The 6,745-nt window shown below is 38.8% G+C and overlaps 1 long non-coding RNA gene across 1 annotated transcript; it reads left to right on the top strand.

Annotated features, from left to right (window-relative positions):
• The first annotated feature begins 2,518 nt into the window (after nucleotides 1-2,518).
• LOC307028528 lies at nucleotides 2,519-6,137 on the top strand. The gene is made up of 3 exons (XR_013805019.1): nucleotides 2,519-2,682; nucleotides 4,334-4,493; nucleotides 5,145-6,137. It is a non-coding gene; the product is annotated as an uncharacterized lncRNA (long non-coding RNA).
• Nucleotides 6,138-6,745: the final 608 nt, after the last annotated feature.

Below are 6,745 nucleotides of genomic sequence, written 5' to 3' on the forward strand. Positions count from 1 at the left end.
ATGGATGGTGGATGAAGGACTGGCTTCATCTCTTGCATCACACACACATTTGTTCCACTGTCAATGTTACGTTTTCCTCTATTGGGAAATGTGTTTGGGGTATTCAATGATTGTGGGACATCTGAACATTCAAGGTCTGAAGTTGCAAAGCAGTGTACGTTTAATTTCAACCTTGGAAACTGATATCTGCTATTGTTTTTTTAGGACTTTCTACTACATCTCAAGTTTCTTTTTCAGACGAGAGTAGCGTTTGCACAGTTGTCATTGTGTAAAAGTAAAACAAATACTGAAATGTCAGTCGTTGGAGAGTCCCTGAATGCACCACCAGTGAGATTGTTCAGTCTTCGCTCATCAAATTACTAAACTTGACTGGTAAAGATAATCTCTCTAAAGAAATTGACTGAAAAAAGTACTTTTCAACTTTTAATTAAAGAATTTGATGGTTGTTTCCCAGCAGATCAATTATTGTCAATTTGTTATGGATTTCTAAAAGTGATAATAATAATAGATTTTAATTTGTTAGCGCTTTTACAGGTGCTCAAAGACGCTTTTATAGACATAGTGAAGTAGACATTTTATAAATCTTTCAGTTTGATTTAGTTTCACACAAAAACTACCTTTCCAGGTTTCCATCTGTGAGTGTGGTCACAGCTGTTCAGATGTCATGCAGTCACTGGAAACAATCTGCTTATCCTCAGAAATTCTGTTATATGTGAAACTCTTTTAAAATAAAACATATGTATGTTGGTTTTTGTGTTCTTTCGCAACTGACCCACTTAACAACTACCGGGGACTCGGTTGCGTTTAAGGACTGTATGATGTTTGTCAATCTTAAAAAATAATTTTCATGTCAAAAAAGTCACAGTTTGTCTAAAAACTATTGAAATATAAGAATATGAAAAATACGCAACTAGAAAGACTACATATCCCAGAATCCCGGTCCCGCATGCTGGCTTTTACGGAACCGACTAACTCCCCTTTTGTGTATGTACAGCTCTCAACATGCCCAGAGTAGTGATTTTCACCTCTTTTAATACTTTTCGCCTCATTCTGAAAGAAAGAAGTGAAATGTCCCAACGTGACGGCTTTCTTTGTGTGTGGTTCGAGTCTGCGAGACGGGAGATGTAGTTCATTGAGCGGTTTCACACAAAACAAGTGTTACTTCACAGTTTTACGACACATTGTTACTTTTTTGACTTGCAAAATGATCTTTTAAATTGACAAACATCATATATGTAATTCATTGCACAATTCAAACGGGATCGAAAGATAATCTTTCTCTCTCCATTGACTTCAATACATACTTTTTTCCGAAATAAGGTCCCATGGAGCTCCCCCGGAAAGGGAGGGACTTCGCGAGTGGCGAAGTCACGCCCATCTACTTCCGGTCCATGGGACCTTATTTCGGAAAAATTAAGTAAGTGATGTCATAACTGACGTCACAATTGTTTTCCTCCGCTAAATATAAGAGAGATAGAGAGAGATAAGATAACTTTAACAAGATGCCTGTGTGCTTAGTACCAGGCTGTAATCATACGAGCAATGGGTCTTGCTCGTTCTTTCGCTTCCCGTCTGATGAAAGGACCAGGGGTGGCTGGCTGGATCAAGTTAGCTACCTAGCTAGTAGCAAGCACGTTAGTTAGCATTACAGCCTTAGCCTTGTCATTTTTATTAGCCTTAACATGAAGTAACATCAAGTAACCCAAAAATGTTAAACAGTAAGAGTAGTAGTCATATTTCGTGAACCCTTTGAAGAGTACTGTCACACCGGTGTGATCATTCTATAATACACCATTTAAGCCCGGGGGAGAAATGCTAACGCTAACGCTACATTAGCACCGGCGATCTGTTCTACTTCATGCTATCTGCACAAATGGTTGACATTAAACATTAAAAAGGCAGGCAGGCAGCTTTGCATGACATTCTTCTGGACGTGTTTCATTGTGTTGATAGTTAGGGTAGTCAATCACTTTTTTGACCAGACAGTAGTGACGGCCATCTTGGTGACGTGTGTTGTTGTGAGAGTCTGCGAGACCAGAGATGTATTTCATTAAGCGTTTCACACAAACAGTTTTACAACACATTTTTTTTTTTTTACTGGCAAAATTATCTTTTAAATTGACAAACATCATATGTGTAATTCGTGGCACAATTCAAACGGGATCGAAAGATAATCTTTCTCTCTCCATTGACTTCAATACATAATTTTTCCGAAATAAGGTCCCATGGAGGTCCCCCGGAAGGGGAGGGACTTCGCCACTCTAGAGAAGTCAAAGGAGAGAGAAAACGTATCTTTCGATCCCGTTTGAATTGGTCCACGAATTACACATATGATGTTTGTCAATCTTAAAAAATAATTTCCTTGTCAAAAAGTCACAGTTTTTCGTAAAACTGTTGAAATATAAGACTATGAAAAATACGCAACTAGAAAGACTACAAATCCCAGAGTCGCGTAAGTGATGTCATAACTGATGTTAAAATTGTTTTCCTCCGCTAAATATAAGAGATAGATAAGATAACTTTAACAAGATTGCTGTGTGCTTAGTACCAGGTTGTTATCATACCAGCAATGGGTCTTGCTCGTTCTTTCGCTTCCCGTCTGATGAAAGGACCAGGAGTGGCTGGATCAAGTTAGCTACCTAGCTAGTAGCATACATTCCAACCTTGCCAAATCCAAAAGAGGTAGGTTTGAGCGCGGCAAATGTGCACGCCCAAATTAGGTCATCAGAAGAAATGGAACCCCAGTAATTACATGTATAAACAATGTATTTAACATATATTGCATCATTTTATGCATTTTTCAGAAAAAGTGGTAGTTTGGTAAACAGTGACATCAACGACATGTCTGGTCTGTAAAATGCCCGAAAAGTAAAAGATTTGGAGATAAATATCCCAAAGTCTCCACATTTTATTATATTTGTAATGTGTTTCTGGTCCTCTTTCAGTTGAGACAGTGTTGATGAAGGATGTGTCAGGATGTAGAACTCTTGTGTGAACATTGGATAAAGCCAGGTTCATATTCTTGTTTCATGTTGTTGACATATTAGAGTCAAAGGTTTGCACAGAGCAAAATATCTTTGTGTTGCGCCATAAATCAGCAAATACTGCATTAAAAAAGTTATTTCCTGCATTGTTCTAGTGAAAAAGTGTGATATAAATAATGTACAGGCTTTCAGATTGCTGTAGTTCACTAAACAGAGACATTAACGACACGTTTGGTGTTGAAAATATCAGAAAAAGTGAGAGAATGGGAGATAAATATCCCCAAATCTCAAAATTGTATTTTTATGTGTTTGTGATCCTCTTTCAGTTGAGACACTGTAGGATGCTACCGGAAAAGACCAAACACTGGATGTCTTTCAGTCGCCAACATGTGTTTTCGAGACACTGATATTAACGGGAAAACCCTGCAGGACTGAAATGCCTCGTCTCTGTTCCCTTAAACTCATTTGGGAGTGATTACCCATCTGCCTTTCCTCGTTACCCCCGGTCTGCATGTTGTTTCTCTTTCAGAAACACAGAGGACTGTTTGTATGATGCGATCACAGACACGCTGCAAACGGTGTCCGCCAAAAGTTGAGTCCAGTGTCTATGGAGTGTCTTTTTTATTTGTTATAGTTTGGGAAGATTGAAAATCGGTAGGGAAAGCCAGCTAAATCGGTAGGCGGTAGAAACACGTCAAAAGCGGTAGACTACCGCCCAAATCGGTAGGGTTGGCAGGTATGTAGTAGCAAGCACTACAGCCTTAGCCTTGTCATTTTTATTAGCCTTAACATGAAGTGACATTAAGTAACCCAAAATGTTAAACAGTAAGAGTAGTAGTCATATTTCGTGAACCCTTTGAAGATACTGTCACACCGATGTGATTACACCATTTAAGCCCGGGGGAGAAATGCTAACGCTACATTAGCATCGGCGATCTTTTGTTGTACTTCATGCTATCTGCACAAATGGTTGACATTAAAAAGATCAGGCAGTTCAGAGAGAATCAAAGGAAGGCAGGAAGGCAGGCAGGCAGCTTTGCATGACATTCTTCTGGACGTGTAGAGAGTGAGGGTAGTCAATCCCTTGTTTAGCAAGACGGTAGTGAATGCCATCTTGGTGACGTCTGTGTTGTTGTGCAAGAAAGATGAGTTCATGGAGGGTTTCACACAAAAAAATGTGTTACCTCACAGTTTTACGACACTTTTTTTTTTTTTTTTTTTTTTGACTGGCAAAATTATCTTTTAAATTGACTAACATCATATGTGTAATTTGTGGCACAATTCAAACGGGATCGAACGATAATCTTTCTCTCTCCATTGACTTCAATAAATATTTTTTCCGAAATAAGGTCCCATGGAGGTCCACCGGAAGAGGAGGGACTTCGCCAAATGAAAGTGTAATGACTGCCGATTTATCCGACCGGCCCATATCGTCCGACCGGCCCACTTCAGCAGCACCTCCCACTTTACTGTCCCATGTGATGCCGGCTTTTCTTGGCTTGTTTGAAGGTGAGTGGTAATGAACAAATTACTAAGCTGCCAGTGCCTTGAGTTTAAAACTTAATTAGCCAAAAGACAAAAACAAATAGTCAACTAAGGTAGGCTAGCTAATGGATAAGTTAGCTCAAAGTTTAGCTATGGCAATTTATCACGGGCGTACAGGCTAATTTATTGTAGGAAAGGGGAGACTGACACTAAAGGTGAACACAGTAAAATGTGTATCTAATAATGTCATCACAATCGGCACATTGATATGCAAATTAGGCGTTAACTAGGCCTAATTAAAATGCGCTCATTTGCATGCAGTTACTGAGGCATTGCAGGTGAAAGGGATAAAACAAAAAACAAACAAAAAAACATATCACCTCACAACTTCCCCTGATAGTTACTTACGTCAAGTCAGTATTTTCCCCTGAAATGTTATGTTTAAATGCAGATTAGCTTTAAATCTATAGATGAATTCAGACATGCAGTAAAACGAACACCATTTATATGTGTTTTTTTAAGTTTTCTTTCCATTAGAGTGAAAGAATGTTGTGCCTCGTCAGATTTGTTTGTATTATTTCCCTGTTTAGTTATTATCGTCAAGTCAGCGTCTGCTAACCCTTTTTGTTGTCTGTCATTTCCTGTTTTACTTTGATATCTCCTCTCTCATTTCAGGTATTTCGACTCCTACCCGTGTGTGTTCACTGACCTGATTACCTGCCCCGCCCTTATTGTTTACACCTGTAGAGCCCAGCCATACCCTTAATGCGAGCAAATCGAGTTACAGTATGTCCCGTAGTTCTGCAGCTGAGATCTGAGCTGTGTGGACACAGTGGTTCACCAGCAGAGAGACTCACACTGACTCACACTAATGATAAACTGTTCAGCAGATTATTACACAATAAAACGTAAGAGGTACTGACCACAAGGTAACTACAGCATACATATAGTACTAGCATGAGTACTCTGACCTACTATTCGTCCATCCATGTGAGGTCTTACTGACTATAATGGCATTTTTAACATGTCCCAATGTCCTCTTTTTTCCCGTTGCCATGATAGACTTAGATAGGTGGTTGTAGTGATCATACGCAGACAAAAAACACAAAATAATGAAGTTGTTATCTCCAGATTAATTTGAAGTTTATTGACGTTATTGTATATTACCAGTGTTTCCAATTATGCCAGTGAATAAGGACTGTGTGCTATATACCCAAATAAATACAAACATGTGCATCTAATCAGCGCCAACATGTGTCCAAAAATAATATTGCATGATATATCTCATCAAAGAAAATGAGAATGAAACTCTGCATCTTAAATGAGATTATCCGTCAAAATAAAAGTTAAATTACCCAAAAACAAGACTATTTTGAGAAGTTAATTGTAGAATATTGCATAAAGATTATACTTAATGGACCACAATCCTGTGTGTGTGTGTTTGTGTGTCAGGAAAGCCACATTTTCACAGCAAAACAAGTCGACAGACAGACAGAAATAGAAACAAGCGTTTAAAACAATAGCAGTCAACGGAGCGAAGCTGTGGTCGAGGCGTGTTGCTGTCGTTACAGCTCTTATGAGCAGGAACAACCAGACTATAAATGACAACAATAGAAAATGTTTTTAACACAGCATGAAGTCTAACGATGGTAACTATTCACAGGGAGAAAGAGGCTGTGATGTTTTCCCTCTGGGAGATCAGTAAAAGCTGCTGTTGGGTAACGACAAAAACAGCTTAATCTAAATAATTAGAAAGATGTGACTACAGTTTCACTCATGTGACAAACTGTACATGGTGTGTTGTCAATTAAACATACAGAAAGTAGACTTACTATTAATCGCTGTTGTGTTGAAGGTGAATGTTCAAGCCACCAATGTCTGTCCAAAATGTTATCACTGTACCCTCCTAGGATATGGAGGAGTAGGTATAGTCCTCTGAAGCTCAAGGACACACTCTGCAATGGGAATCAGCTAATGTGTATTACAGTTATGTGAACGATGTCATACAGGCCTCTTCTGATCCATTGTAATCTTACCGTTTTAAACACTTAGAGTCTGAAATATTCATGGAGGGCTCGTCCGGGATTTTAACCCTGGACCTCTCGCACCCGAAGCGAGAATCATACCCCTAGACCAACGAGCCACAAGGAAACACATTGCACTTCACAGATTTACTTAAAGGAGCCATATTACATCGAGAAATTGTAAATATGCTTTTATTTTAAGAAAAATCATCTCCATATTTCTCAGAATCTGACATGAAGATATCAGTTTCA

This window comes from Notothenia rossii, assembly GCF_949606895.1.
Source record: "Notothenia rossii genome assembly, chromosome: 1".
Taxonomy (NCBI): Eukaryota; Metazoa; Chordata; class Actinopteri; order Perciformes; family Nototheniidae; genus Notothenia; species Notothenia rossii.